Source organism: Balaenoptera borealis (genome assembly GCF_965194805.1).
Source record: "Balaenoptera borealis genome assembly, chromosome: X".
Taxonomy (NCBI): Eukaryota; Metazoa; Chordata; class Mammalia; order Artiodactyla; family Balaenopteridae; genus Balaenoptera; species Balaenoptera borealis.
The window spans coordinates 73,482,379-73,495,410 of NC_138881.1; the positions used below are offsets into that span (position 1 = coordinate 73,482,379).

The 13,032-nt window shown below is 39.3% G+C and overlaps 1 pseudogene across 1 annotated transcript in view; it reads right to left on the bottom strand.

Moving 5' to 3' along the window:
• Positions 1–3,065: 3,065 nt before the first annotated feature.
• Positions 3,066–13,032, bottom strand: part of LOC309620545 (DNA (cytosine-5)-methyltransferase 3A pseudogene) — a 396,604-nt pseudogene continuing 386,637 nt past the window's right edge. The window contains exon 3 of the transcript XR_014249896.1: positions 3,066–12,832. The product of XR_014249896.1 is annotated as a DNA (cytosine-5)-methyltransferase 3A pseudogene (transcript). The remainder of the gene's footprint in view (positions 12,833–13,032) is intronic.

The following is a 13,032-nucleotide window of genomic DNA, read 5'->3' on the forward strand; positions in this document are numbered from 1 at the left end:
GTTCCTGTCTTGGTGGTTGTTTGGCCTGAGGTGTTCCAGCACTGGAGCTTGCACTGTGTTGTGTGGAGCCAGGTCTTGATGCTAAGATAGTGACCTCTGGGAGAGCTCACACCAATTAATATTCCCTAGGGTTGGGAATTCTCTGGTGACCCAGTGGCCAGGTCTCAGTGCTCCAACACAGGGGTCAGGTTTGACCCCTGGTTGGGAAACCAAGGTCCCTCAAGCCGCATGGCACAGCCAGATTTATTCTTGGAGCTGTAAGGAGGTCATATGACTGCATACAAATTGGAGATAAAAGAGTCTAGTTTCACTTGCTCATAGTTTGCCACATATAGAAGACTTGTCCCTGGCCCTTCAGACCAGAGTTCCTAGTGCGAAACCACTGCACTGACACCTTACCTTGGGGACCACGTGAAGAAGCACTGCACACAGCACCTCAATTCAAGATCAATTTGTTATTTTTTATTGTGACTTTTGGTTAAGGAATTTTTATTTCCAATTTTAAAATGCCAAAGACCATTCAGGTCTAATACACTTATCTATGAAAAACCTGGGTTCCATAGTTAAAAGGATGGGAAGGAGGAGCAAAGTTTACCAATGAAAGAAATGTTAAGAGGACAAAGGTTAACTTGCTGGCTAGTGGTTCTCAACTTTTTTGATGCTCAGCACATAGTGATATAGCCATCACCAATCGTAAGTAGTGAATAACCATCTATCGGCAGCGATTCTCATGGTCATAAGGAAGGTCATTCTAGAAGTGGATAGTATAAAGTAATATGTAATTTTATAGATCCCCAACAACTGATTCTGATATGCTCTCTGTTAGGCCTGGGATTTGATTTTACTTTATTTACAAGTTGCTCAGTTAGCCTATAACTGATTCATTGATGCTGGCAGAACACATATGACTCCTGGGACAGAGAGAGAAGAATTTACTGCTTATGGCACAGCAGGCATCATGAGCATCGACATTTTTGCATAAGGTTCTCTTGTCTCTAAATTTCCTAGGGGAAATGCTATATGGTCCAGAAGGATACAAACAGGGAATTTGCATAACAGTTGGAAATATAGAGCTTGGGTAATCCACTTCTTTTATGTCAAACAGTGTACAAGCATTGTCAAGTTTATCACTCAAGATTGTTCATTGTAAACTTAATCCTGAGAAATGGTTTGGGAAGAAAGCAGTTGGAGCCTACCTTTCTTTGTAATTCAGCAAGATAACAAGAATTGCAAGGAAGACTGTCTCTTTCAACATTCCAACTGTTGTTTCAATCACTGTTCTAGCTAGAATCACTCTTTTCCCTATTGCTTAAAATCACCATAGAACTAATCCGGTGGAAACCAGGGAATGTTGAGTGTGATTGTAGATCATCTCAATGCTTTAGTATGCATCTAGGTTTTTGATTTGGATTTCTGAAAAGTGAGATCATAAAAAGTGTTTTCCCTGCAGTGTCATCCTTGAGAAGTTAGATGTCGCTCATGTATCTTTCTGCCTGGCACTGAGAAAAGTGACCATAGTAAGTGAGATCAGCAGTGTATCCTCAAAATATACTTTGCAAATGTAAATATAGGTGAGGCACTAATTTACCGAAGAAGGATGCAATATGAAATAGAATGTAATCACTTTCTTACCAGTGCCTTATCACTAAAAAATATAAAGATCACTAAGTTGGTAGCAAATAGCTGGTATCTGTTTTGCTGTTTACTTGCATGATGAAGCCAGTGTTTGCATTTTGGAAATAAAACATTCCATCTAAGTACTAAGTAACAATAATTCATATTGAGGACCTTCTAAATACATACCTCTTACATGCTAGCATTTGATATTTTGATAACATATATATGACCTAGTTCAGAACTGATATAAAGTTAATTTTATTTTCCATCTAAGAAACATAGTCACAGTATATACAGGTTAAAAATTGACAAACTTTAACTGTAAAATGTATAAAAATTTTCATTGAAAACAATGAAGGCGAATTAATATTTTTAAAAAAATTGTTTAGTGCTTGAATTTCAAGCACTTTAAATGATTGAAATAATCTCTACATTTAAAGTGTTAATAATTCAATGCAGTGGGTGAGTTAGCCAAATGTCAGATTATTTTCACTGAAAGGAAAAGAAATAGTAAAATTTACAATGGCTATAAATGTTAAGAGATTATATAATAAATCATAGAAATGACCATTCAATGTCTTCACTTAAAATTAACATTTATGTTTCTATCTAAACCTTTAGAAAATTTAAATAGAGTTCACGACTAAATGAGTTTTTAAAAGAGAAATATAAATTTTTCTTAACAAGACAGTTAAATCCTAAAATATTCAGAATATATTCATGCTATTAAAATGCTGAGACTTTAAATATATCAAGAAAAGAGCAAATGTGAGTCTGAAATTAAGAAACAACCTACAAGAAGAAGATTATAAGAATTTATATCAGTTGATGCAAAGAAGAGCTGAAAGGTAATATAATCTTTAATTATTTTAAAAGTAGCAGAGTATATATCTCATATCTATCATATATATATAAACTGTAAACAAGAGGTAATAGCAGCTTCTAGAAACTGATTTTCTTCAAGGTTTCCTGTGTGGTAGGCACCTGAATACTGTATAAAAGGGTCTTGTGTGGTGTTCTCGTCTCTCTGCTGCTAGTTGGGTTGTGTTTTGCATGACCAGGAATGGTGCTGGCAAGACAGCTCAGTGGCTGGGAGGGAACTCTGCCGCCTGAGTGTCTATTTTCTGTCCTCTGTTTGTGCTCCTATCTGATCAGGCTAGAGACAACAACAACAAAAAAGATATATAGTAAAAAAAAACAACAACAACAACAAAAAAACCAAAATAAACCCCAATATATAGATTTCTATAGAATTTCCTTCTTTCCTTCTCTCCCATCTTTCCTCTGCAAGGTATGTTACTATTTTTTGTTACTGATTTTTTTTTTTTTTTGCTGCAATAAACCCTCTTGTTTCAGTCACAGCAAGAAACAAAAACCCAAACAAACAGAAAACCCCTCTGAAAAGAGTAGAAAACAAAAGGTTTGACCGACAAAACGGGGGTGGGAGGGTGGAGAGGGAGCTTGGTTTTGTTTTTAAATAGGACTGAAGATTAACATTGAAAACTCAGGAGATGATGTCCAACCCTTTTTACAAGGGAAAGCCTTCCGGTATTTCTGCCCTGTGGGGTTTTATTTTGTTTTAAATTCCTTTTCCTCTTCTGGGTGCTGATACTTCTCTCCATCCTCACGTTCTTGGTATTTTGTTGTGTTTTGTGTTTTTTGTTTGTTTGTTTAACCTTGTGTCACTACCTTGGTTTGCCCTCACGTCCTTTACACACAAACAAAATATTCCTTCAGCGGAGCGAAGAGGTGGCGGATGACGGGCACACTCCACGACCAGCCCAGCAGTCTCTGCCTCGCCAAGCGGCTCATGTTGGAGACGTTGGTATAGTGGACAGGGAAGCCAAACACCCTTTCCATTTCAGTGCACCATAAGATGTCCTCTTTCTCATTCATGAAGACGGGGAAATGCTGGTCTTTGCCCTGCTTTATGGAGGTCGACCTAGTAGTAATGGTCCTCACTTTGCTGAACTTGGCTATTCTGCCGTGCTCCAGACACTCCTGCAGCTACAGCTTATCATTCACAGTGGATGCCAACGACCTGTTCATACCAGGAAGGTTCCCCCAGAAGTAGCGAGCCCTGTGTGCAGCTGACACTTCTTTGGCATCAATCATCACAGGGTTGGACTCGAGAAATCGCGAGATGTCCCTCTTGTCACTAACGCCCATGGCCACCACTTTCTCAAAGAGCCAGAAGAAGGGGTGATCATCTCCCTCCTTGGGCCGTGCATCATGCAGGAGGCGGTAGAACTCAAAGAAGAGCCGGCCAGTGCCCTCGTAGAGTCCCTTGCGGGCAGGGTTGATGATGGAGAGATCATTGCAGGGACTGCCCCCAATCACCAGATCGAACAGGCCCCACTCCTGGATATGCTTCTGTGTGACGCTGTGGACGTCCCCGATGTACATGATCTTCCCTTGGTGCTGCACCATGCCCACCATGATGGAGTCCTCACACACCTCAGAAGCGATGCAGCGATCCACCTGAATGCCCAAGTCCTTCAGCACCAGAAGCCCTGTAGCGATTCCATCAAACAGGGATAGCACCCGGATGGGCTTCCTCTTCTCAGCTGGGACAGGTGGGTAAACCTTCGGAGGGTCGAATTCCTGGTCGTGGTTATTGACGAAGAACATCTGAAGCCGAGAGGGCCAGTCTTCTCGCCGCCGCAGCAGCCCGTAGGTGCCCTTGTGCCTGCACATGTAGCAGTTCCAGGGGTCTTCCTTAATGGCTACTTGCGCAGCTCCCAACCCCACCAAGAGATCCACACACTCAACGCAAAAGCACCTGCAGCAATTGTTGTTCCTGCACATGAGCACCTCGTGTCCCCCGCAGCAGATGGTGCAGTAGGACTGATAGCCGTCATCATCATACTGGTACGCACACTCCAGGAAGCAGTTCTTGCAGTTTTGGCACATTCCTCTGATGAAAAGAGGGTGTTCCAGGGTGACGTTGAGGCTTCCACAAGAGATGCAAATGTCCTCGATGTTCCGGCATTTCTGCCACACCTCGTACACCAGCCGCTCTCTTGTGCATTCATCAATTATCTCCTTGACCTTGGGCTTTTCAGTTGTGCTCTTTCAGGGCTTTTTTGCTGGTGGAGGCAGTGCATAGGCAGCTGCCTCGGGTTCAGCCCCCATGTCTGTGTAAACTTCTTTGTAGGGGTTCGTCTCCTCTTCTGGGGGCTCCAGGCCCTTGGGGCCAGAGGGCTGGAACCCTCCCAGAGCCCACTAGATCATCTGTTTGTTCTGCACCTCCACGGCCTTGGCAGTGTCGCTCTCGTTGTCGTGGCACATTGGGAACAGCTTCCCCGCTCGGCTGCTGGCCACCTGCAGTACTTCGTAGATGGCCTTGTGGTACATGGGCTAATTGTTGTAGGTGGCCTGGCGGAAGGCGCTGCAGAAGGAGCTCAGTGGCATCAGCTTCTCCACACACACCACTGAGAACTTGCCATCTCCGAACCACATGACCCAACGGGTGCCTTCTGATGCTAGGCTCTGGCCCGTCATCCACCAAGACACAATGCGGCCTGGCCACCAGGAGAAGCCCCGCAATTTCCCCCACACCAGCTCCCCAATGCCAAAGCCCCGGCCGTCCCCGTACTCCGGTTGATCATCAGCTGCTTTGGTGGTGTTCTTGTCCCCAGCATCAGACCCCACGGGCTCAGGCATGGTGGCCACAGTGGGGGATGTGGGGTCGGTGGGCTGCTGCACAGCAGGAGGACTGGCCTCCTCCACCTTCTGAGACTCGGTGGACCCCTGGTTTTCTTCGACAGCATTCATTACTGCAATCACCTTGGCTTTCTTCTCAGCCTGAGCGCAGGAAGGAGTGGGGCTTGGGGCTCCTGAGGAGGAAGTGGGTGGGACAGCAGTAACTCAGCATCTCCCAGCATCTCCTGCTGTGGGGCTTGAGTCTCCAGAAGGACTTTGTGTTGGCTTAGCCCAAGGGAAAGGCAATAAAGACCACCCTGACTGAAAAAAAAAACTGTTAACTACTGTACAACCCGACTTCATAGTGGTGCTTTACAACAGTGAGAAGAGTAAAAACATCAGCTTCCACGTTGCCTTATGTGCAAAGGGTTTTAACCAAGGATGGAGAAAGGGAGACAGCTTGGAGGTGAACCGTTACCGTGGTGGGGTTTCTTTATTTCCCCTTGGAGTTTAACAAGGTGAAGGAGGAGAATTTGGGAACAGCATTCTCCCGTTTCTCCCTGCCAAAAAAGGGAGTGAAATTCAGTGGTCGGGACCGTGGAAAGCTGAGAGTGGGATCCATCCAGGCTCATGAGATAACCTTTTGATTTTTTTCGAAAAGGAGACTCCCTCGGCAAGATGGCAGGATGAGGGGTCTTCATTCCCAATTTCTCACATTAGCCAATTCGAGGGCTCCTTTTGGTGGAGTCAGAAAAAATCCAGAGTGCGGGCAAGTGACAGTTCAGACCCCACCTGGAGCAAATAAAAAAACATACAAAAAGTAAAAAAAAAAAAAAAAGAAAAGAAAAGTAGCAGAGTAGTTGAGTTCTTATCTCTTTCTTCTGATGGCATACTAGGAAGTAAAATGGTTACTTGTGAGAGGCTTAGGATAGTAATAAGGAAAAATTATCCAACTGTAATGCCTGATGACATTGAAACAAGATGGCGGTGTGCTTGCCAAACATCTCATATTGACTCTAACATTTATGAATAGAGGTAGGCTTTTATAAATTCTAGTAATGTACTATTTTCCTGTGGCCACCTCTTCTTCATGTACTTCTAGTTTATGTGAAAGCCAGAAACAGTAAGTTATAGTAGAAGACAGTAGTGAATGCCAAAAGATGTGAGAATTTGACATATATACACTACCTCAATTCTCACACATCAAGTGTCCACTTTTCCTCTTACCCCAGGTTCTGAGGGTGGATTTTAGAGATGAAACATAAAGTGTTTCAAATTTATTGCTCTCCAAAATACTAAACTGGCAATGTTTTAGTAAGGTACTATGTATTAGAAACAAACTTTTTTAGCACTGAGAAGTTTATTTACAATGAGAGCTACAGAGATTAGCATATAGAGAGAAATTCAGGGATAATCTTATCTTTACCTTGGTAACCTTTTAATTTTCCTTGAAAGTTGAATTATGCTGAATGATATTATTAGCTTTTAATATAATATGTACAAGTATATCATTATTAAAATCTAACAGCATGAAATTTTATATAAAGTATTAGAAAAGCTCTATGATAATTCAACCACCAAGCGTGGATTTGAAAGGTGGAATTAGAGTAAGATTCAAAATGTAATTATATTTTCCACATGGTTGACCAAGGAATTTTCTGTGTAACTGCTTTTTCAGACTAATTTTTGGCAGACTTTAATTCTATAAGAGGCACAAGCAAACTTTTAGTCTTATAGAATTCACATAAATCTTACTTTCTGGCACTACACTTATGATCTCCTGTAAACCTGGGGTTAGTAAGGAAATAAGGCAATATTAAAGAAATGATATAATCAGCAGTTTCTGATGTCATCCTGACTACAATTCCAAGGTGAAAAGTCATTGGAAACATTAAGAATTGGACAACATATTTAAAGAGCCATGGGAAAAAATAATTTCAAACCTATGAATGACATTTTAGACAAAGATTTATGACCATAGGATATATGCTGAGGAACTAGCCTTTGATTGCCTGTTCCCTGAAATAACAAAGCTGGTTACAAAAGAACAATGGGAGTACATGGAATTGTTGACAGTGGAAACAAAACAGTATCATGAGATTTTCCAGTCTTTGGTGTAATGTTATCTAATGATAAAATTTCTCACCATTCTTTCATTGAACTAAACACATCTGTGACAGAAAGCTGAATGCATATGCTGAAATAATGACAGTAAGTTTTTTGGGGTGATATAACACTTTGTTGAGAGATTTTTGGCAAATGGAGCTATGTGTCTATACTAAATTACCAGGAATACAAATTTTATGACTCAAATGACTCGTGTAATTTTACCTCTAAAATAAATTTGGTTGGGAATTTCTTAGTGGTCCAGTAGTTAGGACTCCACGCTTCTACTGCAGGGAACACAGATTCAATCCCTGGTCAGGGAACTAAGATCCTGCATGCCTGTGCAGTGCAGTCAAAAATAAAAGTAAATAAAATAAAATAAATGTGGAACATTGATGAATACTTATATTAATTAATTCATTTATTCATTTATCCGACAACATATACTGAGTGGTATGTATTCAACAACATGCACCAGAAACTATGCTACATGTAGGTATACAGTAATGGGAAAATGTGACATACTGTCTCTCCTCAAAGAGTTTATAGTTTAGAATAATTTATATAAATTTTTATATAATCCCAATAGCAATTTGAACAGAATGTTTTCAGTAACGTAGACTGGTTACTGGATATTGCCCCCAAAGTTATTTCACCACAGTTGAAAAGTCAAATGATTAACTCAGAATCCTGATTTTGCCATCCCATTGAGAGTGGATTTCATCTACAAGGGAGTAATCAACCAAGCTCAACCAACCTCTAAGAGGGAAAGCAACTAAGCTCAGTGAGATTGATGAATTAAACCACAATGTCAATTTATTAATATTAAATGAAAAACGTAACTGCCATGCATTCTTATGAATGCATAAAGAACATATTGTTTCATGTAGGTAAGACACATGCAGGAAATCAAGTTATAAAGAAAAGGTAGTTTGTGAACGTAGGATCAGAGAAAGGAAAGCTCTCAGGTTAAGTTAGCAGGATGCATTCATGTCCAATTGTGACAATTACATGCAGTATATTTAGAAACACTGCTTTAGAATAAACTCTATCCAATTAAAAAATAAAGTTTGACTCTCTGTGTTATAGAATAGATCCAAAAAGTAGTCGTTTTCATCAGCTTCTTTCAAAACGTGGTGATTCCTTCTGTTTAAAAATAAATAGGCTAAGGGGCTTCCCTGGTGGCACAGTGGTTGAGAATCTGCCTGCCGATGCAGGGGACATGGGTTTGAGCCCTGGTCTGGGAAGATCCCACATGCCACGGAGCAACTAGGCCCGTGAGCCACAACTACAGAACCTGCGCGTCTGGAGCCTGTGCTCCGCAACAAGAGAGGCCACGATAGTGAGAGGCCCGTGGACTGCGATGAAGAGTGGCCCCCGCTTGCCGCAACTGGACAAAGCCCTCACACAGAAACGAAGACCCAACATAGCCAAAAATAAATAAATAAATAATAATTAAAATAAATAGGCTAAGATATTTCAAAAGAGCTTGTGAAGTTTTAGGACTTTTTTCAGTGGGTTCACCATATGGGCCCTCAGATGGAATGTGTGGAATAATAAGAGAGTAACCATTCAAATTAAACGTTATTGTGACCTCTTTACATATATTTTTTATTAAACTTCTTTTATTTGAGATACTGTAGATTCATATGCAGATGTAAGAAATAATGTAGAGATATCTCACATACATTTTGTGAAAGGAAAACCAGAATGAATTTGGTATTGCTAAGAGAGATTTCTAAAATGGAGCTGGGGATGGACCTAGAGTCTGTCATACAGAGTGAAGTATGTCAGAAAGAGAAAAACAAATACCATATGTTAACACATACACATGGAATCTAAGAAAAAAAATGTCATGAAGAACCTAGGGGCAAGACGGGAATAAAGACACAGACCTACAAGAGAATGGACTTGAGGATATGGAGAGGGGGAAGGGTAAGCTGGGACAAAGTGGGAGAGTGGTAGTATATATATGGACATACATCCACTACCAAATGTAAAATAGATAGTTAGTGGGAAGCAGTCGCATAGCACAGGGAGATCAGCTCAGTGCTTTGTGACCAGCTATAAGGGTGGGATAGGGAGGGTGGCAGGGAGGGAGACACAAGAGGGAAGAGATATGGGGATATATGTATATGTATAACTGATTCACTTCGTTATAAAGCAAAAACTAACACCCCATTGTAAAACAATTATACTCCAATAAAAAAAGTTTAAATAAAATAAAATAAAATAAAATGGAGCTGGAAGGCCACTGAGGAAGTTAGCACATGTCAGCCTGGATGGAAGCTGACCTTTTGACCAGTTGGTGTCCTAAAGAAGACAGCCAGAGATCTGCAGAAACTGAAGATACTTATTGAACCCTTATAGTAAAACAAGTCATGACAGCCATCCCTTAAAGACAACTATTTATTTTCTTGTGTCAGAGTACAGCCTCACAGCTTTTGCCTATGTAAAATACTCTTTCTCTTCCCTGGAACACTCTTTCAGTTTTATCCAAATATGTATCTCCTGAATTGCAATTCTTTAGACTCCCAAATAAGCTCTTTTATTATTTGCAGCCTTCTGCATTTTTATAGTTGACATGTTTACCCAGTTTCCCCGAAATTAATACTTTGAAAAATTATAGGACAATATCAGAACTGGATATTGACATTGGTACAGTCAAGATACAAGGCAGTTGTATCACAAGTATCTCTCCAATGTCCTTTTTTTAAAATTTAAAAATTTTCAACTTATTTTATATTTTTAATTGAGGTATAATTGACATACAACATTTTATTCATTTCAGCTGTACAACATAGTGATCTGATGTTTGTATATATGGAGAAATGATCACCACAATAAGTCTAGTTAAAGTATGTCAGCATATATAGTTATAGGATTTTTTCCTGTAATTTTTGAGATTTACTCTCTTAGCAACTTTCAACTATGCAATACAGTATTATTAATTATAATCACCGTATTATACATTACATACCCATGACTTATTTATTTTGTAACTAGAAATTTCTACCTTTTGATTCCCTTCACTAATTTTGCTCACCCCTTACCCACTGTCTCTGGCAACCACTAATCTATTCTCTGTTATCTACGAGCTTGTTTTGTTGTTATTGCCGTTGTTTAGATTTCACATATGAGATCATATAGTATTTGTCTTTCTCTGCCTGACTTATATCACTTACCATAATGCAGACAAGGCCCATCCATGTTGTCATCAAGGACAGGTTTCATTATTTCATGCCTGAATAGTATTTCACTGTGTGTGTGTGTGTATGTGTGTGTGTGTTACATACATATAACATTTTCCTTATGCATTTATCTGTCAATGGACACTTAGGTTGTTTCCATAATTTGGCTACTGTGAATAATGCTGCAATAAATGTCAGACTGCAGATATCTTTTTGAGTTAGTGTTTTTGTTTTTTAAGATAAATACCCAAAAGTGGAATTTGGTATCATATTCTATTTTTCACTTTTTGAGGAACATCCACACTGATTTCCATTGAGGCTGCACCAATTTACTTTTCCACCAACAGGGCACAAGTGTTCCCTTTTCTCCACATTCTCACCGATACTTCCCTCTTGTCTTTTGGATAATAGCAATTCTAGCAGGTGTGAGGTGATATCTAATTGTTGTTTTGATTTGTATTTCCCTAATGATCCGTGATGCTGAGCATACTTTCATGTACCTGTTGTTCCCTTGTTATATGCTCTTTGGAAAATGTCTGTTCAGTTTTTCTGTCCAATTTTTAATCAGATTTTTGTTTTTGCTATTGAGTTGTGTGAGTTCCTTATATGTTTTAGATATTAACCCCTTCCAAGATATATGATTTTCAAATATGTTCTCCTATTCAGGTGGCTGCATTTTCATTTTGTTAATCATTTCCTTTGCTGTGCAGAAGCTTTTTAGTTTGATACAGTCCCACTTGTTTATTTTTCCTTTTGTTGCTTTTGCTTTTAGTGTAAACCCCCCCTGCAAAAAAATCTCTAAGACTGATGTCAAGGAGCATATGCTTCCTGTTTTCTTCTAAGAGTTTTATGGTTTCAGGTCTTACTTTCAAGTCTTTAATCCATTTTGAGTTAATTTTTGTGTATGGTGTAAGACAGTGGTCAAGTTTCATTCTCTTACCTGTGGCAGTCCAGTTTCCCCAAAACAAATTATCAAAGAGACTGTCCATTCCCCAATGTATGTTCTTGGTTTCTTTGTCATAAAGAAGTTGACCGTATAGGCATGGGTTTATTTCTATTTTGTTCCATTGATCTATTCGTCTGTTTTTATGACCATACCATACTGTTTTGTTTACTATAGCTTTGTAATATAGTTTGAAATCAGGGAGAATGATGTCTCCAGCTGTGTTCTTCTTTCTTAAAATTGCTTTGGCTATTCAGGGTCTTTCATGATTCCATACAAATTTTAGAATTTTTTTTCTATTTCTGTGAAAAATGCCATTGGAATTTTGATAGGGATTGAAATGAATCTGAAGATTGCTTTGGGTAATATGAACATTTTAACAATAAAAATTCTTCCAATCCATGAGCACAGAATATCTTTACATTTATTTGTGTCTTCTTCTTATAGTTTTCAGTGTACAAGTTTTCACCTCCTCAGTTAATTTATTCCTAGGTATTTTATTATTTTTGATGCAATTGTTAATGGAATTGTTTTATTAATTTCTCTTTCAGATAGTTCATCATTAGTGTATAGAAACACAACATATTTCGTTATACTGATTTTATTTATTTTTATTTGTTTAAACATCTTTATTGGAGTATAATTGCTTTACAATGGTGTGTTAGCTTCTGCTTTATAACAAAGTGAATCAGTTATACATATACATATGTTCCTATATCTATTCCCTCTTGTGTCTCCCTCCCTCCCACCCTTCCTAACCCACCGCTCTAGGTGGTCACAAAGCACCAAGCTGATCTCCCAGTGCTATGCAGCTGCTTCCCACTAGCTATCTATTTTATGTTTGGTAATGTATATATGTCCATGCCACTCTCTCACTTTGTCCCAGCTTACCCTTCCCCATCTCCATATCCTCAAGTCCATTCTCTAGTAGGTCTGTGTCTTTATTCCCATCTTGCCCCTAGGTTCTTCATGACATTTTTTTTGTTGGATTCCATGTGTATGTGTTAGCATATGGTATTTGTTTTTCTCTTTCTGACTTACTTCACTCTGTATGACAGACTCTAGGTCCATCCAGCTCACTACAAATAAATCAATTTCGTTTATTTTTATGGCTGAGTAATATTCCATTGTATATATGTGCCACATCTTCTTTATCCATTCATCTGTTGATGGACACTTAGGTTGCTTCCATGTCCTGGCTATTGTAAATAGAGCTGCAATAAACATTTTGGTACATGACACTTTTTGAATTATGGTTTTCTCAGGGTATATGCCCAGTAGTGGGATTGCTGGGTCGTATGGTAGTTCTATTTTTAGTTTTTTAAGGAACCTCCATACTGTTCTCCATAGTGGCTGTATCAATTTACATTCCCACCAACAGTGCAAGAGTGTTCCCTTTTCTCCACACCCTCTCCAGCATTGATTGTTTGTAGATTTTTTGATGATGTCCATTCTGACCGGTGTGAGATGATATCTCATTGTAGTTTTGATTTACATTTCTTTAATGATTAATGATGTTGAGCATTCTTT